General features: G+C 41.3%; 1 long non-coding RNA gene across 1 annotated transcript in view; it reads right to left on the minus strand.

The window, feature by feature from the left end:
- LOC130541444 (uncharacterized) overlaps positions 1-26,673 on the minus strand; it is a 46,851-nt gene extending 20,178 nt beyond the window's left edge. Inside the window, exons 1-4 of the long non-coding RNA XR_008955500.1 lie at positions 26,017-26,673; positions 25,300-25,360; positions 24,073-24,104; positions 22,780-22,904 (exon numbers count right to left, since the gene is read on the minus strand). This is a non-coding gene — a long non-coding RNA (uncharacterized LOC130541444). The remainder of the gene's footprint in view (positions 1-22,779; positions 22,905-24,072; positions 24,105-25,299; positions 25,361-26,016) is intronic.
- Between the last annotated feature and the right edge of the window lie 214 nt (positions 26,674-26,887).

The raw sequence follows: 26,887 nt of genomic DNA on the forward strand, positions 1-26,887 counted from the left end.
ACAGTGACATTAAAAAAAAATACTTAAGAATACATTTGGCCAGGCATGGTGGCTCATGCCTGTAATCCCAGCACTTTGGGAGGCCAAAGCAGGAGGCCAGGAGTTCGAAGCCAGCCTGACCAACATGGTGAAACCCCGTCCCTACTAAAAATACAAAAATTAGCCGGGCGTGGTGGTGCCCACCTGGAATCCCAGCAACTCAGGAGGCTGAGGCGGGAGAATTGCTTGAACTCAAGAGGCAGAGGTTGCAGTGAGCTGAGATTGTGGCAGTGAGCTGAGATTGTGCTACTGCACTACAGCCTGGGTGACAGAGTGAGGCTCTGTCTCAAAAACAAACAAAAAAAGAATACATTTAACAAAAGATATGCAAGACTTGTACACACAAAATGTTAAAACATTGCTGAGAAAAATTAAATATCTACATAAATGGAGAGATATGCCATGTTTGTCAATTGGAAGACAAGATTATCAACATGGCTATTCTCCTCAAATTGATTTAAATATTCAACACAATCCCTATCAAAATTCCAGCAAGCTATTTTACAGATGCTGACAAGCTGATCCCAAAATGTATGCAAAAATGCAAAGGATTCAGTATAGCAAAATAATCTTGAAAACAAAGCAAAGCTCATACTACCCCATTCCAAAACTCTCTATGAAGCTACTGTAATCCAGGCAGTGTAGTTGGCATGCAGAGAGACATTTAGGTCAATTAAACTAAGTTGAGAGTCCAACCATAAATATTTTTGGTCTATTGGTTAAAACTAAGACAAAGGTGCCAAGACAATTCAACAGGGAAAGGATAATCTTTTTAACAATTGAAATGTACATACAAAACAGTGAACTTAGACTGTTAACTCACACAATAACACAAAAATTAACTCAAAACTTAGCTCTCAACACAAGACTAATTAAACATAAACTAAAAATTCTTGGAATAAAATATTTTAAGAAAATTTGCATGGCTTTGGGCTATTCAAACTTTTAAAGCTACATCAAGAGCATGATCTGTAAGAAAAAAAAAACTGGAGACAGGTTCAAGATGACTGACTAGAAATATTATTTGCCAGTTCTCCTCAGAAATAAGAACCAAAATTATAAACAGATTATCGTAACTCGAATAGAATATCAAGGAGACAGTACTAGAACCCAATGGAGAGCTCATGGGGAAAAATAAACTGAGGCACAAAAAAAGAAGGAAGGAAGGGGCCAAGTTGGGCCATCAGACGTTGTCTGGAATCCCTGAGGGACCTGGCATTGGGTGGAAAGGGTAAGTGGGAGGGTTTGGGCTCCCCTCACCTCCATGGCAGACTGCTGGTATATAAACAGTAGGAGAGCTCTCTGCACTCATGATCCCAGACACTAGTCAGGGCGGTGATTTGGGGACTTCTTGAGGTCATTACACTAGACAGTGATCTTTTGCAGGGGCACTTGCCTTTTCCCCAGACTCGAGTGTCTGCAGCGAGGCACCATTGTAGGGGCGCAGCTGTTGGGGGACTGAATTCTGCCCAAAGAACCTCAGCCCTTGTGTTTCCATGTCCTGGAAGCTCCCATAGACGTTCGCTAGCACTCGCTAGGAGGGTGGTAATGGCACAGTAGTGTCTGGACCCAAGGGAGCTTCAGGGTTCCCAGTCATCTAACCCTCCGTGAAGCGCTGCTCCTAATGGAAGGGAAAGTACACCACACCAACGGGACAGCTCTTGGGACAAAGGAAACCAAAGTGTATGTTTCCCAGTACCCAAAAGCTCCCTGCTTGGGGCTGTGATTGGCAGCCCTCCTTCCAACAGACACACTCTATGCTGGGCTCTGCAAGTGAGGAATGAAATCCCATTTCACCAGCTGAGCAGCCTCAGTACTTGAGCCTGACATAGAGAAGGAGATTTCTCCTCTCTCTCTGCTCACAACTGCTGACGCGACTGTCGCTGCCAACAAGAAGTTAGCACAAGCAAGCAGAGGGGGCAGCCTGCCTGGGCCTGTGAGGGGAGACTGCATCCCCACGGGCAATGTGACCTCTGGGCCCAGATTAGCAAGAAAGGCCGAACCCCTTCCTCTCTCTGCACAGAACTGTGAAGGACAACAGGAGGGCCAAGGAGCTGTGTGTTTGGGACTGTGGGGGAAGACTGCACTGCAGCCATTTCCAGACAGCACAGAGGCTTAGTGTTGAGCCACAAGGTAGGCATCTCCTACAGTTCTGGGCTACATTGCAGCCTAGTAATAAACAGCTGTGTCTGACCAAACTGAATATTCAGAGCATCTGGATGGAAACATGACAGGGAAATAAATCACATTAATGTATGCTGAGGCCATGGTACTGGGACACCCCCTATCTGCCCTGCAGAGAGCTCAGTGTGTTTCACCAGGGGTCCAATGACTCCTCTGCCACCTTTGTCAGGGCTGGTGCTTGCACCCACCATTGGAGGACCAGAGGGCAGGCCTGCCTGGTCCAGCTCTACCCAGCTTCACCGTCACCTCCCTGAGGATGAGCATGGAGCCCAGGCCACTGTGCTTTCACAGACCAGTCCATTGCCAGAAGCATCAGAGAGCTTCTCCCAGTAAACAAAGATCTCCCCGTTAACAAAGCATAATTCCTACTGCTACTGCTGCAGCTAGCTGTTACCTACAAGTATCAGTAACTGACCTGGAGGTTGAACTACACAATCCAATACAAAATATGCTGACACAAGTACACAGTGCTTGTGAATGAGATAAGCTTCTCAAGACCTCTGCAACTCCAGTTCTTCAGGAGGTCATAAGCCTGCTCACATGCCCAGTACACAACTACTACAACCAACATTTGATAACCTCACCACACTGAGGCTATCTATAAAGAAGGAATTTATACAGCATTTTTGCCACTGAAAGCACCCAGAAGCAAAGCCGAACAACCCTGTTCAATGTACATTGCAGTCACATACTCAAGGGGAATAAAAACAAGTCATGTCCAAACGACAATAAATTCAAAAATAACAAGAAATGAATTTCTTCAGATGAGAAGGAGCCAGCATAACAATTCTGGAAGTATGAAAAAACAGGATGTTACAGCACCCACTAAGTATCACAGTAACTCTCCAATAGTATATTCTAACCAAAATGAAAATTTTTTGTTTTGTTTTATACTTTTTCATTTTTTATTTTTCCAAATGAAATTTTGGATATACAAAATAAAGACTTCAAAATATTTATTTTAAAGATGCTCAGTGAGATCCAAGAGAAATCTGAAAACCAATACAAAAAAAAATCAGAAAATCAATTCAGGATATGAATGAGAAATTTACTGAAGTGATAGATTAAAAAAAAAAAGAACGTCTGGAAATGAAAAATTCATAGAAGGAATAACAAAATATAGTTTAAACCTTCAACAATAGGCCAGGTGCAGTGGCTCACGCCAATAATCCCAACTCTTTGGGAGGCTGAGGCCAGGAGTTCAAGACCAGCCTGGCCAACACGGCGAAACCCCATCTCTACTAAAAATACAAAAATAAGTCAAGCACGGTGGCACATGCCTGTAGTCCCAGCTACTTGGGAGGCTGAGGCAGGAGAATCACTTGAAAGGAGAAAGGAGTTGCAGCAAGCCAAGATCGTGTCACTGCACTCCAGCGTGGGTGACAGAGCAAGACTCCATCTCAAAACAAAACACAAAAACCTTCAACAGTAGACTAGACCAAGCAGAAGAAAGAATTTCAGAACTTGAAAACAGATCTTTCAAATTAATTCAGTCAGACAAAAATAAAGCAAAAGAGGATTTTTAAAAATGAAGGCTTCCAGGAACAATGAGACTATGTAAAACATCTGAACCTACAAATCATAGGTATTCCTGAGAGAGAAGAAAAAGGCAAAAGTTTGGAAAATGTATTTGAGGATATAATTGTGGAAAACTTCCCTAGTCTAGCAAGAGATCTAGACATGGAGCTGTAAAAGCCTCAGAAAACTCCAGGAAAATACATTGCAAGAAGGACTTCACCATGACATTTAGTCATCAGACTGTCTAAGTTCAATGTGAAGGAAAAATTTTTCATATCAGCAAAAGAAAAGCATGTAATCACCTATAAAGGAAACCCTATCAGACTAATAGCAGATTTCCCAGCAGAAACCCTACAAGCCAGAAAAGATTGAGATTCTATTTTCAAAATACTTAAAGAAAAAAACTGTCAAGCAGAAATTTTATATCCTGCTAGAATAAGCTTCATTAAGAGACGGAGAAATAGTCTTTTCCAAACAAGCAAATACTGAGGGAATTTGTCACCACTACACCAGTCCTACAAGAAAGGTTCAAAATGTTCTAAACATGGAAACAAAAGGTCAATAATCACCATCATAAAAACACATGAAAGTATAAAACTCATATGTCTTATAGAGCAATTACACAAATGAAGAAAAGAAAGAAATCAAATGGCAACATGACAGAACACCAGACCACAAAGACAAAACAAACAGAGGAAAAGTAAATAAAGAATCTGCAAAGCAACTAGATAACAACTAACATTATGACAGGGACAAAACTTCACATACCAATATTAACCTTGAATTTAAATGGATTAACCGCTCTATTTAAAACATTCAGTTTGGCAGAATGGATATAACAACATGAATCAACTATAGATGGCTTGTAAGAAACTCACCTTACTCATAAAGACACTTATAGACTGAAGGTAATGGAATGGGAAAAGATATTCCACACAAATGGAAACCAAAAGTAAGCGGGAGTAGCTATACTTATATTAGATAAAACAGATTTTAAATCAGAAACAGTAAAAAAAAAAAAAAGATAAAGAAGGTCATTATATAATGATAACGGGATTAATTCAACAAGAAGACATAACAATCCTAAGTATATATTTAGCCAACACTGGAGCACCCAGATTCATAAAACAAATATTACTGGACTATTGTACTTTAGACCAAATGGACACAACAGACATTTACAGAGCATTCTATCTAACAACTGCAGAACATAAATTCTTCTCATCAGTACACTAAACATTCTCCAAGAAGACTATATATGTTAGGCCACAAAAAAGCCTCAATAAATTTTTAAAAATCAAAATCACATCAAGTATCTTCTCAGATAATAGTGAAAAAAAACTAGAAACCAATTGCAAGAGGAACTCTCACAACTATATATACACATAGCAACTAGATTACCTGCTCCTGTACAATCTTTGGGTCAATGACAAAATTAAGACAAATTTAAAAAATTTTTGAAACAAATGAAAATGGAGACACAATATACCAGAAAAATCTGGGGTACAGCCAAAGCAGTGCTAAAAGGAAAGTTTATAGATAGCCTTCAATGCCTGCATTAGAAAATAGATCACAAATTAACAACCTAGTGACACACTTCAAGCAACTAGAAAAACAAGAACAAACCAAACCCAAAGCTAGCAGAAGAAAAGACATAACAAAGATCAGAGCAAAACTAAACAAAATGGAGACCAAAAAAAAAAAAATACAAAAGAACAGTAAAATGAAAAAATGGTTCTTTGAAAATATAAAACAAATTGATAGATTGTTAGCTAGACTAACCAAGAAAAGAGAAGATTCAAATAAATACAATCAGAAATGAAAAAGGAGATATTACAACTGACACAGAAATTTAAAAGATCATCAGAGACTGCTATGAACAACTCTGTGCTCACAAACTAGAAAACCTAGAGGAAATGGATAAATGCCTGGAAACATACAACCTCCCAAGGTTGAACTAGGAAGAAATAGAAAGCCTGAACAGACCAATAATGTGTAGGGAGATTGACTCAGTACTAAAAATTCTACCCGCACCCCCGCCCCCAATAAAAAGAAAAAACAGGAGCAGATAGATTCACAGCCAAATTCCACCAAACATACAAGTCCTGAGACTTTGCTGAAATTGCTTATCAGCTTAAGGAGTTTTTGGGCTGAGACAATGGGGTTTTCTAAATATACAATCATGTCATCTGCAAACAGGGACAATTTGACTTCCTCTTTTCCTAATTGAATACCCTTTATTTCTTTCTCTTGCCTGATTGCCCTGGTCAGAACTTCCAACACTATGTTGAATAGGAGTGGTGACAGAGGGCATCCTTCTCTTGTGCGGGTTTTCAAAGGGAATGCTTCCAGTTTTTGCCCATTCAGTATGATATTGGCTGTGGGTTTGTCATAAACAGCTCTTAATATTTTGAGATGCGTTCCATGAATACCTAGTTTATTGAGAGTTTTCAGCATGAAGTGCTGTTGACTTTCGTCGAAGGCCTTTTCTGCATCTATTGAGGTAATCATGTGGTTTTTGTCGTTGGTTCTGTTTATGTGATGGATTACATTCATTGATTTGCAAATGTTGAACCAGCCTTGCATCCCAGGGATGAAGCCAACTTGATCGTGGTGGATAATCTTTTTGATGTACTGCTGTATTCAGTTTGCCAGTATTTTATTGAGGATTTTCGCATCGATATTCATCAGGGATATTGGTCTAAAATTCTCTTTTTTGTGTGTGTGTCTCTGCCAGGCTTTGGTATCAGGATGATGCTGGCCTCATAAAATCAGTTAGTGAGGAGTCCCTCTTTTTCTATTGATTGGAATAGTTTCAGAAGCAATAGTACCCAGCTCCTCTTTGTACCTCTGGTAGAATTCAGCTGTGAATTCGTCTGATACTGGAATTTTTTTGGTTGGTAGGCTATTAACTATTGCCTCAATTTCAGGGCCTGTTATTGGTGTATTCAGAGATTCAACTTGTTCCTGGTATAGTCTTGGGAGGGTGTATGTGTCCAGCAATTTATCCATTTCTTCTAGATTTTCTAGTTTATTTGTGGAGAGGTGTTTATAGTATCCACTGATGGTAGTTTGTATTTCTGTGGGATCTGTGGTTATATCCCCTTTATCATTTTTTATTGTGTCTATTTGATTCTTCTCTCTTTTCTTCATTATTAGTCTTGCTAGCAGTCTATCAATTTTGTTGATCTTTTCAAAACACCAGCTCCTGGATTCAGTGATTTTTTGAAGGGTTTTTTGTGTCTCTATCTCCTTCAGTTCTGCTCTGATCTTAGTTGTTTCTTGCCTTCTGCTGGCTTTTGAATGTGTTTGCTCTTGCATCTCTAGTTCTTTTAATTGTGATGTTAGGGTGTCAATTTTAGATCTTTCCTGCTTTCTCTTGTGGGCATTTAGTGCTATAAATTTCCCTGTACACACTGCTTTAAATGTGTCCCAGAGATTCTGGTACGTTGTGTCTTTGTTCTCATTGGTTTCAAAGAACATCTTTATTTCTGCTCTCATTTCATTATTTACCCAGTAGTCATTCAGGAGCAGGTTGTTCAGTTTCCATGTAGTTGTGTAGTTTTGAGTGAGTTTCTTAATCCTGAGTTCTAATTTGATTGCACTGTGGTCTGAGAGACAGTTTGTTGTGATTTCTGTTCTTTTACATTTGCTGAAGAGTGCTTTACTTCCAACTATGTGGTCAATTTTGGAATAAGTATGATGTGGTGCTAAGAAGAATGTATATTCTGTTATTTGGGGTGGAGAGTTCTGTAGATGTCTATTAGGTCCACTTGGTGCAGAGCTGAGTTCAATTCCTGGGTATCGTTGTTAACCTTCTGTGTCATTGATCTTTCTAATATTGACAGTGGAGTGTTAAAGTCTCCCATTATTATTGTGTGGGAGTCTAAGTCTCTTTGTAGGTCTCTAAGGACTTGTTTTATGAATTGGGTGCTCCTGTATTGGGTACATATATATTTAGGATAGTTAGCTCTTCTTGTTGAATTGATCCCTTTACCATTATATAATGGCCTTCTTTGTCTCTTTTGACTTTTTTTTGGTTTAAAGTCTGTTTTATCAGAGACTAGAATGGCAACCCCTGCTTTTTTTTTTTTTTTTTTTTTTTTGGCTTTTCATTTGCTTGGTAGATCTTCCCCCATCCCTTTATTTTGAGCCTATGTGTGTCTCTGCACATGAGATGGGTCACCTGAATACAGCACAGTGATGGGTCTTGACTCTTTATCCAATTTGCCAGTCTGTGTCTTTTAATTGGAGCATTTAGCCCATTTACATTTAAGGTTAATATTGTTATGTGTGAATTTGATCTTGTCATTATGATGTTAGCTGGTTATTTTGCCAGTTAATTGATGCAGTTTTTTCCTAGCATCAATGGTCTTTAACTTTGGCATGTTTTTGCTGTGGCTGGTACCAGTTGTTTCTTTCCATGTTTAGTGCTTCCTTCAGGAGCTCTTGTAAGGCAGGCCTGATGGTGATAAAATCTCTCAGCATTTGCTTGTCTATAAAGGATTTTATTTCTCCTTCACTTATGAAGCTTAGTTTGACTGGATATGAAATTCTGGGTTGAAAATTCTTTTCTTTAAGAATGTTGAATATTAGCCCCCACTCTCTTCTGGCTTGTAGGGTTTCTGCAGAGAGATCCGCTGTTAGTCTGATGGGCTTCCCCTTGTGGGTAACCTGACCTTTCTCTCTAGCTGCCCTTAACATTTTTTCCTTTATTTCAACCTTGGTGAATCTGACAATTATGTGTCTTGGGGTTGTGTTACTCTTCTCGAGGAGGGCCTTTGTGGTGTTCTCTGTATTTCCTGATTTTGAGTATTGGCCTGCCTTGCTAGGTTGGGGAAGTTCTCCTGGATAATATCCTGCAGAGTGTTTTCCAACTTGGTTCCACTCTCCCCATCACTTTCAGGTACACCAATCAAATGTAGATTTGGTCTTTTCACATAGTCCCATATTTCTTGGGGGCTTGGTTTGTTTTTTGTTGTTTTTTTTTTTTAATCTTTTTTCTCTAACCTTCTCTTCTTGCTTTATTTCATTAATTTGATCTTCAATCACTGAAACCCTTTCTTCTACTTGATCGAATCCGCTATTGAAGCTTCTGCATGCGTCACGAAGTTCTCATGCCATAGTTTTCAGCTCTATCAGGTCATTTAAGGTCTTCTCTACACTGTTTATTCTAGTTAGCCATTCATCTAACTTTTTTCAAGGTTTTTAGCTTCCTTGCAATGGGTTTGAACATCCATTTTTAGCTCGGAGAAGTTTGTTATTACTGACCTTCTGAAGCCTACGTCTGTCAACTCATCAAAGTCATTCTCTGTCCAGCTTTGTTCAGTTGCTGGCAAGGAACTGCAATCCTTTGAAGAAGAGGCACTCTGGTTTTTAGAATTTTCAGCTTTTCTGCTCTGTTTTCTCCCCATCTTTGTGTTTTTATCTATCTTTGGTCTTTGATGTTGGTGACCTACAGATAGGGTTTTGGTGTAGATGTCCTTTTTGTTGATGTTGATGCTATTTCTTTCTGTTTGTTAGTTTTCCTTCTAACAGTCAGGTCCCTCAGCTGCAGGTCTGTCGGAGTTTGCTGGAGGTCCACTCCAGACCTTGTTTGCCTGGGTATCACCAGCAGAGGCTGCAGAATAGCAAATATTGCAGAACAGCAAATATTGCTGCCTGATTCTTCCTTTGGAAGTTTTGTCCCAGAGGGGCACCCGCTTATATGAGGTGTCTGTCGGCCCTTACTGGGAGGTATCTCCCAGTTAGCCTACATAGGGGTCAGGCACCCACTTGAGGAGGCAGTCTGTCCGTTCTCAGGGCTCAAACGTCATGCTGGGAGAACCACTGCTCTCTTCAGAGCTGTCAGACAGGGACGTTTAAGTCTGCAGAAGTTGTCTGCTGCCTTTTGTTCTGCTGTGCCCTGCCCCCAGAGGTGGAGTCTATAGAGGCAGTAGGCCTTGCTGAGCTGCAGTGGGCTCCGCCCAGTTCAAGCTTCCTGGCCACTTTGTTTACCTACTCAAGCCTCAGCAACAGTGGACGCCCCTCCCCCAGCCAGGCTGCCACCTAGCAGTTCGATCTCAGACTGCTGCGCTAGCAGTGAGCAAGGCTCTGTGGGCGTGGGACCCACTGAGCCTGGCACGGGAGAGGATTTCCTTGTCTGCTGGTTGCTAAGACCTTGGGAAAAGTGAAGTATTTGGACGGAAGTGTCCCGTTTTTTCCAGGTACAGTCTGTCACGGCTTCCTTTGGCTAGGAAAGGGAAATCCCCTGACCCCTTGTACTTCCCAGGTGAGGTGATGCCCCACCCTGCTTCAGCTCACCCTCCATGGGCTGCACCCACTGTCCAACCAGGCCCAGTGAGATGAACCAGGTACCTCAGTTGGAAATGCAGAAATCACCTGTCTTCTGCATTGATCATGCTGGGAGCTGCAGACCGGAGCTGTTCCTATTAGGCCATCTTGGAATGGACTCCATGAATAATATATCGTGTAAAAGATTTCTAATCAATAATTTTTTAAAAAGCACTCTTGAAATCCAAAGGCAAAAAGACAAATTACTCAATCTAAAAATAGGCAAAATACTTAGACATTTCGCCAAAGAAAATATATAAGTAGCCAACATGATAGGAAATATTAGGTGTCAACTTGATTGGACTAAGGGCTGCCTAAATAGGTAGTAAAGTATTGTTTCTGGATGTATCTGTGAGGGTATTGCTAGAGGAGACTGACATTTGTGTCAGTGGGCTGGGAGAAGAAGACCCACCTTCAATATGGGTGGGCACACTAGCCACTGCCAGAGTGGCAAGAATAGAGCAGGTGGATGATGGTGGGATAAGTTTGCTTGCTGAGTCTTCTGGTTCTCTTTCTTCTTCTTATGCCAAATTATTGCTTTTGTTCCTCCTGTCTTTGGACATTAAACTCCAGGTTCTTCAGCCTCCGTACTCTGGGACATGCACCAGCAGCTTTCCAGGGGTTATCAGGTCCTCAGGCACAGGCTGAAGCACTGTCGGTTTCTCTGGATTTGAGGCTTGTGAACTTGGATTGAGCCACTACCAGCTTCTCTCTTTCCTTGGCTTGCGGATGGCCTATCATGGGACTTCACCTTGTGATCATGTGAGCCAATTCTCGCTAATAAACTCTTTCTTATATATACATATATCCCATTTGTTCTGTCCCTCTGGAGAACTCTGACTAAAAGAGATGTTGGTACCAGGGGTGGTTCTAGAGGAACAGAATTTTAAGGATGAATTTCCTTAATTGGTTTTGTCATTTCTGGAGTTAGCTCTCTAATCTGATTAGACCTAAAAATGCTAAGGACTTTACTTTGTTTTTTCTTCTCATTTTACTTTAAGTTCTGGGATACATGTGCAGAATGTGAAGGTTTGTTACATAAGTATGCATGTGCCATGGTGGTTTGCTATACCTATCAACCCGTCATCTAGGTTTTAAGCCCCACATGCATTAGGTTTTTGTCCTAATGCTCTCCTTCCCCTTGCACCCCATCCCCTGACAGGCCCCTGTGTGTGATGTTCCCCTCCCTGTGTCCGCGTGTTCTCATTTTTCAACTCCCACTTATGAGTAAGAACATGCAGTGCTTGGTTTTCTGATCCTGTGTTACTTTGCTGAGAATAATGGCTTCCAATTTCATCCACATTCATGCAAAGGGCATGAACACATTCTTTTTTATGGCTGCATAGTATTCCATGGTGTATATGTGCCACGTTTTCTTTATCCAGTCTATCATTGGTGGGCATTTAGGTTGGTTTCAAGTCTTTGCTATTGTAAATAGTGCTGCAATAAATATACGTGTGCATGTGTCTTTATACTACAATGATTCATAATTCTTCGGGTATGCATCCAGTAATGGGATTGCCGGGTCAAATGGTATTTCTGGTTCTAGATCCTTGAGGAATTACCACACTCTATTCCACAATGGTTAACTAATTTACACTCCCACCAACAGCGTAAAAGCGTTCCTATTTCTCCACAGTCTTGCCGGCATTGGTTGTTTCCTGACTTTGTAATAATCACCATTCTAACTGGCATGACATGGTTTCTTATTGTGGTTTTGATTTGCATGTCTCTAATGACCACGGATGATGAGCTTTTCTTCATATGTTTGTTGGTTGCATAAATGTCTTCTTTTGAGAAGTATCTATTCATATTCTTCTCTCGGTTTTTGATGGGGTTGTTTTTTTCTCATAAATTTGTTTAGGTTCCTTGTAGATTCTGGAAATTAGACCTTCATCAGATGGGTAGATTGCAAAAATGTTCTCTCATTCTGTAGGCTGCCTGTTCACTCTGATGATAGTTCTTTAGTTTAATTAGATCCCATTTGTCAATTTTAGCTTCTGTTGCAATTGTTTTTGGCGTTTTTGTCATGAAATCGTTACCCATGCCTATGGCCTGAATGGTATTGCACAGGTTTTCTTCTAGGTTTTTTTTGGTTTTGAGTTTTACATTTAAGTCTTTAATCCACTTTGAGTTAATTTTCGTATAAGGTGTAATTTTGTATAATTTTATATAAGGTATAAATTTTGTATAAGGTGTAAGGAAGGGGTCCATTTTCCGTTTTCTGCATATGGTTAACCAGTTTTACCAGCACCATTTATTAAATAGGGAATCCTTTCCCCAGTGCTTGTTTTTGTCAGGTTTGTTGAAAATCAGATGGTTGTAGATGTGTAGTGTTATTTCTGAGGTCTCTGTTCTGTTCCATTGGTCTATATATCTGTTTTGGTACCATTATCATTCTGTTTTGGTTATGTACCCTTGTAATATAGTTTGAAGTCAGGTAGCATGATGCCTCCAGCTTTGTTCTTTTTGCTTAGGATTGTCTTGGCTATACCGGCTCTTTTTTCGTTCCATATGAAATTTAAAGTAATTTTTTCTAATTCTGCGAAGAAAGTCACTGGTAGCTTGATGGGAATTGCATTGAATCTATATATTACTTTGGGAATTATGTCCATTTTCAAGATATTGATTCTTCCTATCCATGAGCATGAAATTTTTTATGAGGCCAGCATCATCCTGATACCAAAACATGGCAGAGACACAATAAAGAAAAGAAAATTTCAGGTCAATATCCCTGATGAACACAGATGCGAAAATCCTCAATAAAATATTGGCAAACCTAATCCAGCAGCACATCAAAAAGCTTATCCACCATGATCAAGTTGGCTTCATCCCTGGGATGCAAGGCTGGTTCAACATTCGCAAATCAATAAACATAATCCATCACATAAACAGAAACAATGACAAAAAACAAATGATTATCTCAATAGATGCAGAAAAGGCCTTCAATAAAATTCAACATCCCTTCATGTTAAAAACTCTCAATAAACTAGGTATTGATGGAACATATCTCAAAATAGTAAGAGTTGTTTATGACAAACCCATAGCCAATATCATACTGAATGGGCAAAAGCTGGAAGCATTCCCTTTGAAAACCGGCACAAGACAAAGATGCCCTCTCTCACCACTCCCATTCAACATAGTATTGGAGGTTCTGGCCAGGGCAATCAGGCAAGAGAAAGAAATGGAGGGTATTCAAATAGAAGAGAAGAAGTCAAATTGTCTCTCTTTGCAGATGACATGATTGTATATTTAGAAGACCCCATTGTCTCAGCCCAAAAACTCCTTAAGCTGATCAGCAACTTCAGCAAGCTCTCAGGATACAAAATCAATGTGCAAAAATCACAAGCATTCCTATACACCAACAACAGATAAGCAGAGAGCCAAATCATGAGTGAATCCCCATTTGCAACTGCTACAAAGAGAATAAAATACCTAGGAATCCAACTTGCAAGGGATGTGAAGGACCTCTTCAAGAAGAACTACAAACCACTGCTCAAGAAAATAAGAGAGGACACAAACAAATGGAAAAAAACGACTCTACTTCTAAGAGTACATAGAGCACTGGTAGTCCTTGGCATGCATTGTTTAGAGAGTTATGCAAAATAAATGCATTTGATACTCCTGATTCACCACTACTGAGAGGCAAGGAGTTTAGTGACTCTATACATGATACCTTTGAATGTTTACAGAGAACCAAGGAACATAGTGAAGTTGGTTGGCTGCTCCTAAGTTTGCTGGACAAAGTGATGAAATAAAAAGATGAGCTCAGAGATTATATATCTCAGCTCCAGAAGTGCATACTTAACCTCAATCTTCTAAGATTGCCCTGGGTTTTTTTCAGGTTTGTTTGTCTTGTCTTCTGCAGACAAAGGGCTGAAATTGCTGAAAATAAGACCAAGCTCTTATCATGTGAGTGGCTGACATACAATGAAAGGCACATACTCAGCCTCACCAGGTGTCTACTGATAAAGTGAGACCATTGACTAGGAAATAATGGAACTCTACAACTTCAGATGGGGATGTGTGGAAGGACCCTGATGAAGCTGGGGACACTAAGTTCCTGAATTCCCATGAGTTTATTTTCCAGAGGAAATGGCCTTCACCTCCCTCACAACCCACTCCCCTGTGAGGGCAACATCCCCTCCCTCACCCAAGCTGCTATCAGCCTCTCCACCTTTGTCTGAGATTAACCCTGCACAGGCTGAGCAACAGTGATGGCCTCCCCTGAGGCAGTTGCCAGGCAAGACAATGCTGATTCTCCTCAGGACCCACCCCTAATACCTCTCTTTGCTTCTAGACCTGTAACTAGACTCAAGTCCCAGCAGACCCCTAAACGTGAGGTACAAAGTGTGACCCATGAGGGGGTGCACTATACTCCAAAAGAACTACTTGAGTTTTCTAATTTATATAAGCAGAAGCCTGGAGAATAGGTATGAGAATGGATATTAAGGGTGTGAAATAATGGTGGTAGGAACATAAAGTTGGATCAGGCTAAATTTTTTGATATGGACCCACTAGGCAGAGATTCTGCATTTAATGTTGCAGCTCAGGGAGTTGTGCTTTTGTTTTTGTTTTTGAGATGGTGTCTCACTCTGATGCCCAGGCTAAAGTGCAGTGGTGTGATCTCGGCTGATTGCAACCTCCACCTCCCAGAATCAGGCAATTCTCCTGCTTTAGCCTCCTAAGTAGCTGGGGTTACAGGTGCCCGCCACAACGCCAAGCTACTTTTTTTTAAATTTTTTAGTAGAGATGGGGTTTCACCATGTTGGCCAGGCTGGTCTCAAACTCCTGACCTCAAATGATCCACTCACCTCAGCCTCCAAAGTGCTGGGATTACAGGCTTGAGCCACTAAGCCCAGCCAGCTAAGGGAGTTTTAAAAGGTTCTAATAATTTATTTCTTAGTTAGTTGAAACATGGATCAAAAGATGGCCCACTGTGAGTGAGCTGTAAATGCCTGATCTCCCTTGGTTTAATGTAGAGGAAGAGATACAAAGGCTTTGGGAGACTGGAATGCTAGAGTGGATTTTTTCACGTTAGACCTACTCACCCCAAACGGGAGGGTTCAGAGGGCATACCCTTCACCAATACCCTGTGAAATAGATTTGTGAGGGGAGCACCAGCATCTTTAAAGAGTTCTGTGATTGCTCTTCTCTGTGTGCTAGATCTTACAGTAGAAACCACAGTCACTCAACTGGAAAACTTAAACACAATGGGAATAATCGGATTCCAAGTGGTAGGAGCCAAGTGGTAGCACTCAATTTTCAAGGCAACGTGGGAGTAGTTACCATAATGGACAGCACAGGCAAAGCCACAATCAGAATATTCTGACCCATGTAGAGCTCTGGTATTGGCTAATTAATCACGGCATTCCTAGAAGTGAAATTGATAGGAAGCCTACTATGTTTTTACCTGATCTATAAAAAGAAAACTTCCAGGTCAAGTAGAGAAAAGTCTAATTTCAGTTATAAAAGCAGATAATCATAGCCTTCAATCAGTTTCCACACTTGAGCCAGTTTACACACCCAGAACCCCTTGAATGAAGAGGAGGCCAGGTCCCTTTGAGGAAGGACCCCACTATACTACTAAAAATTTATACTGTTAATCTTTCTTCCATCCTTTCCCAAAGAGACCTCTGGCCTTTCACCAGGGTAACTGTGCACTGGGAAAAGGGGAATAATCAGACCTTTGGGAATTACTAGACACTGGCTCTGAACTGACATTGATTCCAGGGGATCCTTGGCCTTCCAGTTACAGTAGGGGCTTATGGAGGTCAGGTAATTAATGGCATTTTGGCTCAGATCTGACTTACAGTGGGTCCAGGACCTGTCCTGTGGTCATTTACCCAGTGCCAGAATTCATAAATAAATAGACATCCTTACCAGCTGGCAGAATTCCCACATTGGTTCCCTGACCTGTGGAGTGAGGGCTATTATGGTGAGAAAGGCCAAAGGGAAACCATTATAGCTGCCTCTACCTAGAAAAATAGTAAATAAAAAAACAATATTGCATCCCTGAAAGGATTGCAGAGACTAGTGCCACCATCAAGGACCTGAAAGGTGCAGGGGTGATGATCCCTACCACATCCCCAGTCAACTCTCCTATTTGGCCTGTTCAGAAGACAGATGGATCTTGGAGAATGGTAGTGGATTATTGTAAGCTTAACCAAGTGGTGACTACAATTGCAACTGCTGTACCAGATGTGGTTTCATTGCTTGAGCAAATTAACACATCTCCTGGTACCTGGTATGTAGCTATTGATTTGGCAAATGCCTTTTTCTCCATTCCTGGCCAGGCGCGGTGGCTCACGCCTGTAATCCCAGCACTTTGGGAGGCCGAGGCGGGCGGATCACGAGGTCAGGAGATCAAGACTATCCTGGCTAACACAGTGAAACCCCGTCTCTACTAAACAAAATACACAAAAAATTAGCCAGGCATGGTGGCGGGTGCCTGTAGTCCCACCTACTCAGGAGGCTGAGGCAGGAGAATGGCATGAACCTGGGAGGCAGAGCTTGCAGTGAGTCAAGAACACACCACTGCACTCCAGCCTGGGTGACAGAGCAAGACTCCATCTCAAAAAAAAAAAAAAAAAAAAAGTAGCAACTGGGGAGACATTTGCATGTCAGGGGATGAGAAATAAATCTAAAATTCAGGGGCCTTTTACCTCTGTGAAATTTCCAGAGTTCCAGTGATGTGAGGCATGTTGAGATAGTCCTTCCAAGGTGAAGGATAAGTTGTTGTATCTGGCCCTTCCTACAACCAAGAAAGAGGCACAATGCCTAGTGGGCCCATTAGGATTTTGGAGGCAACACATTCCTCATTTGTGTGTGTTACTCCATTCCATTTATCAAGTGACCTGAAAGGCTGCTAGTTTTGAGTGGGGTCCAAAACAGGAGAAGCCTCTGCAACAGATCCAGGCTACTGTGCAAGCTGCTCTGCCACTTGGGCCATATGACTCAGCAGATCCAATGGTGCTTGAGGTGTCAGTGGCAGATAAGGATGCTGTTTGCAGTGTTTGGCAGGCCTAGGTGAATCACAGTGGAGGCCTCTAGGATGTTGGAGCAAGGCCCTGTCATCTTCTGCAGATAACTACTCTCCTTTTGAGAGACAGCTTTTGGCCTGTTACTGGGCTTTAGTGGAAACTGAACATTTGACTATGGGTCATCAAGTCACCATGCGACCTTAACTGTCTATCACAGCAGCATTCCGTCATCAAATGGAAGTGGTATACACGTGATTGGGTTCAAGCAGATCCTGAAGGCATAAGTAAGTTACATGAAGAAGTGGCTCAAATGCCCATGGTCCCCACTCCTGCCACCCTGCCTTCTCTCTGCCAGCCTGTGCTGATGGCCTTATGGGGAATTCCCTATGGCCAGTTGACAGAGGAAGAGAAAACTAGGGCCTGGTTTACAGATGGTTCGGCATGATATGCAGGCACCACCCGAAAGTGGACAGCTGCAGCACTACAGCCCCTTTCTGAGATGTCCCTAAAAGACAGTGATGAAGGGAACTCTTCCCAGTGGACAGAACTTTGAGCAGTACACCTGGTTGTGCACTTTTCTTGGAAGGAGAAATGGCCAGACATGCATTTATATGAACTCATGTGCTGTAGCCAATGGTTTGGCTGAATGATCAGGAACCTGGAAGGAACATGATTGGAAATTGATGACAAAGAAATTTGGGGAAGAGGTATGTAAATAGACCTCTCTGAATGGTCAAAAACTTTGAAGACATTTGTGTCCCATGTCAATGCTCACCAAAGGGTGACCTCAGCAAAGGAGGATTTTAACAATCAGGAGGATAGGATGACCTGCTCTGTGAACACCACTCAGCCTCTTTCCCCAGCCATCCCTATCATTGCCCAATGCGCTCATGAACAAAGTGGCCATGGAGGCATGGATGGAGGTTATGCATGAGTGACAAACATGGACTTCCACTCACCAAGGCTGACCTGGCTATGGCCATGATTGAGTGCCCAATCTGCTAGCAACAGGGACCAGCACTGAGCCCTTGATGCAGCACCATTCCTCGGGGTGATGAGCCAGCTACCTGGTGGCAGTTTGATTACATTGGACCTCTTCCATCATGGAAGGGGCAGCAGTTTGTCCTTACTGGAATAGACACATACTCCAGATATGGATTTGCCTTTCCTGCACCCAATGCTTCTGCCAAGACTAAAATTCACGGGCTCATTGAATGCCTTATCCACCTCCATGGTATTCCACACAGCATTGCCTCTGACCAAGGCACTTCACAGCCAAAGAAATATGGCAGTGGACTCATGCTCATGGAATTCACTGGTCTTACTATGTTCCCCATTATCCTGAAGCAGCTGGCTTGATATAGAACGGTGGAATGGCCTTTTGGCATTTCAGTTACAATACCAACTTGGTGACAATACTTTGCAGGGCTGGGGCAAAGCTCTCCCAAAGGCTGTGTATATACGAAAGGGAGTTTATTAGGGAGAATTGGTTCACACAATCACAAGGCAAAGTCCCACGACAGGCCACCTGCATGCTGGGGAAGAAAGAAGCCAGTGGTGGCTCAGTCTGAGTCCAAAAGCCTCAAAACCAGGGAAGCTGACAGTGCAGCCTTTAGTCTGTGGCTGAAGGCCCAAGACCCCCTGGCAAACCACTGGTGTAAGTCCAAGAGTTCAAAGGCCAAAGAACCTGGAGTCTGATGTCCAAGGGCAGGAGGAGCAGGAAGAAGCATCCAGCAGGTAAAGTTATCCCACCTTCTTCCTCCTGCTTTGTCTTTGCTGTGCTGGCAGCTGATTGCATGGTGTCCACCCACACTGAGGACGGGTCTTCCTCTCCCAGCCCACTGACTCAAATGTCAATCTCCTCTGGCAACACCCACACAGACACACCCAAGAACAATACTTTACTAGCCATCTGGGCACCCCTTCATCCAATCAAGTTGACAAATAATATTAACCATCACAGTACTGTTTCTTTCAGAGCCAGTATTCACGCGTCCAGGAATCAAGCAGTGGAAGTGGAAGTGGCACCACTCACAATTGCCCCTAGTGACCTGGCTAGCAAAATTTTTGCTTCCTGTTCCTGCCACATTATGTTCTGCTGGCCTAGAAGTCTTATTTCCAGAGGGAGGAATGCTGCCACCAGGGGACACAACAATGACTCTATGGAACTGGGAAGTTAAGATTGCCCCCTGGCCACGCTCCTCCTACCTGTAAGTATACAGATTAAGCAGGGAGGTACAGTGTTAATTGAGGTGATTGACCCAGACTATCAAGATGAAATCAGTCTACTACTCCACAGTGCAGATAAGGAATACAGAGTATGTCTGGAATACAGGCGATTACTTAGGGCATCTCTTGCTATTACCCTGCCCTGTAACTAAGGTCAATAGAAAACTACAACAACTCCATCCAGGCAGGACTACAAACAGCCCAGACCCTTCAGGAATGAAAGTTTGGCTCACTCCATCAGGTAAAAAACCATGACCAGCAGAGACGCTTGCTGAAGGGAAAGGGAATACAGAATGGGTAGTAGAAGAAGGTAGTTATCAATCCCAACTATGGCCATGTAACCAGTTACAGACATGAGGACTGACTGTCGAGAGTATTTCCTCCTTATTTCATTAAAAATATGCTTGTGTATATATACCTGTACTAAGGAAATATCTAAGTACAGGTATATATACCTGTACTAAGAAAAAATCTTAATGATTTCACAGTAAGTGATTGGACCTGGCATTTAAATTCAGGCCCACCTGCCTTCAAATATGTGTTCTCCTTTATGATGACTTAATTGCCTAAAAATGGACCTTTTGGATTTGGAGGTAGCTGAAAGGTAAAATATTTTAGCAAAAGGTACCCTCCAATACAATTAGTTTGTGAGGCTTTTTTCACATTTTCTTGCCCAAATATTTTTCTTTAAAATTGTGATTAGTAAATGATTACTTTCAGGTTATTATCCTTTATTTGCTAACTTTACTAACAGAAAGTCATTAAAAAATTTTTAAATTCAAAACATAACACATTTTAAAGTGACAGGTTTTCTTTTATTCAACAAAAGTAACAGATTATATCAGCAGCCTAGTCATCCTGATTTCTACTCTCTACATTGTCTAGAACTTCTCGGAGCCAGAACATCACAGACTGAAAAGTGAGTCACCTTATCCAACACCTGCATATAACAGGATCACCTCAATACTAATTCCACTGAGATTTTTATCTAGCACATTTTTCTACACCTCTAATGATCCTGGCTTAATAACTAAACACAGTAATATATCAGAAAAACACAATTCCTTTACAAAAAAAAAAAGTTTCCTGTATTTCACAAAGCAGAGCAAAGCAAATTTCTAATCTCACAATTGTGACACTCATGGCCTTTCCCTCCTTTAAAAGCTTCCAAAAGTTCCTTGCAGAAAAGTCTTTCCAATGCTTCCCTCCTACACACAACCTTTGCCTAGCTAAGTCCTAGTCATCACCCTTCTGGCCTTAGTTTAAATGTTACTTTATTTATATACCCAGGTTTTTTTGGCGGGGGGGGGGGTTGTTTTGTTTTGTTTTTAAGTATAAGTACCACATGCATACTAGAGGCAAGGCACTGCGTTGTGCTGGATTTTGAGGGGTGAAAGAACAAGCATGGATATAATGTTACTTTATTTATATATTCGGGTTTTTGGGGTTTTTGTTTTTGTTTTAAGTACCATGTGCATACTAAAGGCAAGGCACTGCGTTGTGCTGGATTTTGAGGGGTGAGAGAACAAGCATGGATATCTATCCTTTGAAAGCTTCTGGGAAGTTGGGGGTAGGGACAGAGAAACATTACAATTTAAAACCTATTTATAATGATATAATTATAATCACTAAAGGATAAGTGCTATGAAGGAAAGGTTCAGGTTACAAAGAGAAAGTAAAATTAGGGAATCTAATTTAAAATGAGATGTCTCTGAAGGCCTCTTGGTAAGTGACATTTAAACTGAAGCCTGAAGTATAAAGAATAATTATTGTGAAGGGTGAGGAGAAGTGTTGACTAAACCAATAAAGTGAGGAGACACTAAAGCTTGGGAGGGCCTGAAATTAGCCTAATGTGACTCTAGGACAGTGAGCAAAATGGAGAAAGGCATGCATGAAAGTGAAAAGATAGGCCAGGTGCTTGGTGGCTCACACCTGTAATCCCAACACTTTGTGAGGCTGAGTGGGGGGGGTGAATCACTTAAGGTCAGGAGTTCGAGACCAGCCTTATCAACATGGTGAAACCCCGTAACTGCTAAAAATACAAAAAAATTAGCCGGGCATGCTGCCGGGCACCTGTAATCCCAGCTACTCAGGAGGCTGAGGCAGGAGAATCACTTGAACCTGGGAGGTGGAAGCTGCAGTGAGTTGAGATCGCACCATTGCAGTCCAGCCTGGGTGACGGAACAAGACTCTTGTCTCAAAAAAAAAAAAAAAAAAAAAAGTGAAAAGATAGACCAGGCTTGTAGGCCTCCTTGAGAATATCTAAATTTTATATTTTATTTTAGTACAATGGTAAGCCTGTGACTGGTTTCAAACTGGTAAATAACAAAATCTGATTTACATTTCAAAAAGATCTCTACTGCTATTGTGTGAAAATTGGATTAGGCCAATTAAATTCAGAATGTTTAATCCCCAGATTCTTTTTTTTTTTTTCATTTTACTTTAAGTTCCAGAATACATGTGCAGAACATGTAGGTTTGTTACATAGGTATACATGTGCCATGGTGGTTTGCTGTACCTATTAACCCATCATCTAGGTTTTAAGCCCCACATGCATTAGGTTTTTGTCCTAATGCTCTCCCTTCCCTTGCCCCCGATCCCCGGACAGGTCCCATTGTGTGTTGTTCTCCTCCCTGTGTCCATGTGTTCTCATTGTTCAATTCCCACTTATGAGTGAGAACATATGGTGTTTGGTTTTCTGTTCCTGTGTTACTTTGCTGAGAATGATGGTTTCCAGCTTCATGCATGTCCCTGTAAAGGACATGAACTCATCCTTTTTTATGGCTGCAAAGTATTCCATGGTGTGTATGTGCCACATTTTCTTTATCCAGTCTAACATTGATGTGCATTTGGGTTGGTTCCAAGTCTTTGCTATTATGAACAGTGCTGCAATAAGCATACATGTGCATGTGTCTTTATAGTAGAATGATTTATAATCCTTTGGGTAAATACCCAGTAATGGGATCATTGGGTCAAATGGTATTTCTGATTCTACATCCTTGAGGAATCACCACACTGTCTTCCACAATGGTTGAACTAATTTACACTCCCACCAACAGTGTAAAAGCATTCCTATTTCTCCACAGCCTCGTGAGAAATGAGAGAATCACTTGAGCTCAGGAATTCGAGACCAGCCTGGTCAACATAGTGAGACCCCATCTCTATTAAAAAAACGGGCAGTCTGGATCGGGACGCTTTTCCGTCAACATCTTTCTGTTGAACCACTGAAGGGACAATATTAACTTTGGGTAGGTGCTGGGGTCTGGTAACATCTTTCTTTCTTCCAAATTTCTGGTGCCCTCTACTATCTCCCACTTGATGGAAAAACAAGTAATCTCTGGATCACTTCCCTCGGGATGGGATGACCTGTGATGGCTGTCATGCTAACAAACGTTTTGTTTGTTTGTTATTATGGATCATGGTTTTGTTACTCGTGGACCCCAGATGGTTTTATGAGCATGGAGCAGTATCAACAAGCTAGCAGGATGCATACCTCACCACAGCATCCTCAGGGCACTGTCCTTCAGTAGGAGTTCTGTCACCAAAACCAGGGGGCTGCTCCTCAATGATGCATCTCATCCTAGAGTGGGAGCTTATTTCTCATTCAATAAACAGTTTCTGCATTAACGAGAACAGCAGCATAAATAAAGAGCCACATCAGAAACTAGTATGTGTTGAAAGCCAGTGATTACTAATACTTCAAAATAATTCTGGGAGTAAAAGTAAAATGTGTTCAACCTTTCATGTCTTCCCTGAAGTCTTACAGGAAGCTTTTAGTGTTCTGTTTTTTATTTTCTCACATTTAGAGATAAGAATGGGAGAAGAGCAAACATCATCATATTTATATATTGTTAGAAGAAAGCAGAATTAGAATAATTGAAGATATAAAATATCTACTTTGCATGGGAAAATGTCTAATATCTGCTTTAAAATAATTCAACAAGAAGGAATAAAAATAAAGTTGATGATTATTGAAATGGGATGTTGGGTTTATGGGAGCTCATTAGACTATTTCCTATTTTTGCTGTATTTAAAATTTGTCGTAACAATAAAAAGCGAAAAAGAATTCATATGGGGGCTGGGCGCGGTGGCTCACACCTGTAATCCCAGCACTTTGGGAGGCTGAGGCTGGTGGATCACCTGAGGTCAGGAGTTTGAGACCAGCCTCAACATGGGGAAACCCCATCTCTACTAAAAATACAAAATTAGCCGGGCGTAGTGGTGCATGCCTGTAATCTCAGCTACTCGGGAGGCTGAGGCAGGAGAACTGCTTGAACCTAGGAGGCGGAGGTTGTGGTGAGCCGAGATCGAGCCATTGCCCTCCAGCCTGGGCAACAAGAGCGAAACTCCATCTCAAAAAAAAAAAAAGAATTCATATGGATTGAAGAAGACATTCTCTGACATATTACTGACAGCACAAATTAGTACAACCTTTTTTCTTTTTTGAGACAGTGTCTTACTTTGTCACCCAGGCTGGAGTGCAGTGGGGCAATCTCGGCTCACTGCAAACTCGACCTCCCCGGTTCAAGCAATGCTCCCGCCTCAGCCTCTCAAGTAGCTGGGAAAACAGTCATGTAACACCACAACCTGCTAATTTTTGTATATTTTTTAGAGACAGGGTTTCACCATGTTGCCCAGGCTGGTCTCAAACTCATGAACTCAAGCAATCTGCGTGCCTCAGCCTCCTGAAGTGCTAGGATTACAGGCGTGAGCCACTATGCCCGGCCTTGCACAATCTTTTAAAAAGTAATGTGGAAGTATCTATTAGAATTTAAAATGTGCATACCTTTTGATTCATCATCCCAGTTGAAATTTAACCTACAGAAATAATAACATTAATATTTATGTGCAAGGACATTCACTTTACTATCATAATAGCAAAATAATAGACACACAAATGTTTATTAAATAGACCAATAGTTAATAAGACAAAAAAATACTATATCCATCTTAGTACATACAAGTGTCAGAGGCGTTTGAACTAGAGCAACTCCATCTTGAATAGGGGCTTGGTAAAATGAGGCTGAGACCTCCTGGGCTGCATTCCCAGATGGTTAAGGCATTCTAAGTCACAGGATGAGATAGGAGGTCGGCAAAAGATACGGGTCAAAAAGACACTGCTGATTAAACAGATTGCAGTAAATAAGCTGGCTAAAACCCACCAAAACCAAGGTTGCGATGAGAGTGACTCTGTTCATCCTCACTGCTACACTCCCACCAAAGTCAAGTGACACTTTACAAATGCCATGGCAACGTCAAGAAGTTACCCTATATGGTCTAAAAAGGGGAAGCTTGAATAACCCACCCCTCGTTTAGCATATGATAAAGAAATAACCATAAAAATAGACAACCAGCAGCCTTCAGGGCTTCTCTGCCGATGGAGTAGCCATTCTTTATTCCTTTACTTTCCCAATGAACTTGCTTTCACTTTAGGGACTCTTCCTGAATTCTTTCTTGCATGAGATCCAAGAACCCTCTCTTGGAGTCTGGATTGGGACCCCTATCCAGTAACACAAGATGATTAGTACATACAAGATGAATATGTATGTACTACATGGCTCATTTTAGATCACTGAATGATGTTTTTAATTCCAAACCAGTATTATTGGCATTATGCATCTGTCCATTATATACTGATGTGTATAACTTTTGGGGAAAAGTTGAGAAGGATACATATTACATGTAGAATGGTTAATGGAGTATGGGTTTGCTTTCATACTTTACTGTAAATACTTTGTATTTTTTTAAGTAGTAAGATTACAGGTGGTTTTGTTTGTTTACCCAAGTGGCAAAGCTGAGCGATAAACCCAGGCAGCCTGGCTCCAGATGCCTGGCTTTTAACAACTCACTAAATTGCCTTTAACTGGAGCAGTATATAAAGTGTGAACTTAATATTCTTAGAATTTATTTTTATTTAGTTCTTCATATCATATCTTCATCTCTCCTATCATACTCAGAGTGACTATATGTTTCTGATTCCAAACATCCCTTACCATCCTTGCATCAAGAGTACCTTCTGTTTCATGAAGTATTGACCCATAATATTGCAGGCCCTGGGTACGTCCCTTAGAGATCTGTTTACAAGAAAGAAAAAAAGAAAGAACAAAGAACTACTTAACAGAACTTTAACATAAATCCCTGTTAATTGTGGTGCCCTTGAAATTATAACTTAGTTTGATAGTGTAGTTAAGCCAATTATTTTGAAAATGCTACCGAAATGTTCGGTAAGCAACAACCCCTCTGGCCCCCTTTGCCTGGTTTCTTTGTCATTGTTTGGAGCTTCTGCTTTGAAGTACAATAGCCTCTTTGTTGCGGAGCCATAGGTAAAAAGTACTCATGCTCAAAGGTGACAGATTCCTTTCATCATTAATCCCAGGATGACCCCACCCCACCCTCCAGAAGTTCTTAGTCTATAAAGGTTCTCATGTATATGCCTGTTAAAACCAAGTTCTTTTAGCCTTGTTCTTGCCTTTCTTGCTACCTCCTTTGCAATTGCTTTTTCCTTAAGGCATTTTATTTAAGTGGAGACACTAAGTTATATAAGAGAGGCAAGGAACATTTTCTTGCCTAGCCAACTAAAGGAATCTTCTTGAAGTAAATTGAGATAAGATTAGTGAAAAAAGGCAAATTTTCTGCCAAAAAAATCAAAAAATTATTGTTAATATATTACCCAGAATTAATTAGATGGGCAGTTTAGCAACAGCATTACATTACTAATTTTTTTCCTTACCTCCAGCAGCTTTTAGAAGACTGATTTACCAAGCGTATTTTCTGTCCAAGCTTTCTTTCATGGAAAAATTTGCTTTACCTAGACAAAGCACATTAAAGCAAATTAAATCACATGTAAGATTAAGGAGGCTCTTGTTTGCTTTCAAAGCATATTCTTTTTTTTTTTTTTGAGACAGAGTCTCGCTCTGTCGCCCAGGCTGGAGTGCAGTGGCGCGATCTTGGCTCACTGCAAGCTCCGCCTCCCGGGTTCACGCCATTCTCCCGCCTCAGCCTCCCCAGTAGCTGTGACTACAGGCCCCCGCCACCACGCCCGGCTAATTTTTCTGTATTTTTAGTACAGACGGGGTTTCACCGTGTTAGCCAGGATGGTCTCAATCCCCCGACCTCGTGATCCGCCTGCCTCTGCCTCCCAAAGTGCTGGGATTACAGTCATGGGCCGCACCTGGCCACACCCGGCCTCAGAGCATATTCTTAAATTATCCTGGTCTTTTCTATTCAGAAGCTTCGTGCACCAGGTATGTTTACTAACATGAATATGAAAATATTTCTGCTCGTAAACTTCAGTGTAAAACTCCAGAGCAAATATAATGAACTTTTTAAGACTGATATTGGTCTTATTTGTAATTTGTAGAATTTAACTCTGCAGCAATAGATAAGCCCATGCACATCAGTATGCAAATGAAAATGGTGGCTATCTTAAAATCTTCCCTAAAAGAAATATGCCCTGAGTTAGCACATACAGTGTTGATACCATGATGCCCAATAATACTTACCAGGTTCTTTCATCCACTAAAATTATTTAGAATATTTCCACCAGGGCAAAATGAATAAACAAACTTTTATCTGATCTTCATATTAAATAGTTGAGAAAA

Source organism: Pan paniscus, chromosome 3, assembly GCF_029289425.2.
Source record: "Pan paniscus chromosome 3, NHGRI_mPanPan1-v2.0_pri, whole genome shotgun sequence".
In the NCBI taxonomy this organism is placed as follows: domain Eukaryota; kingdom Metazoa; phylum Chordata; class Mammalia; order Primates; family Hominidae; genus Pan; species Pan paniscus.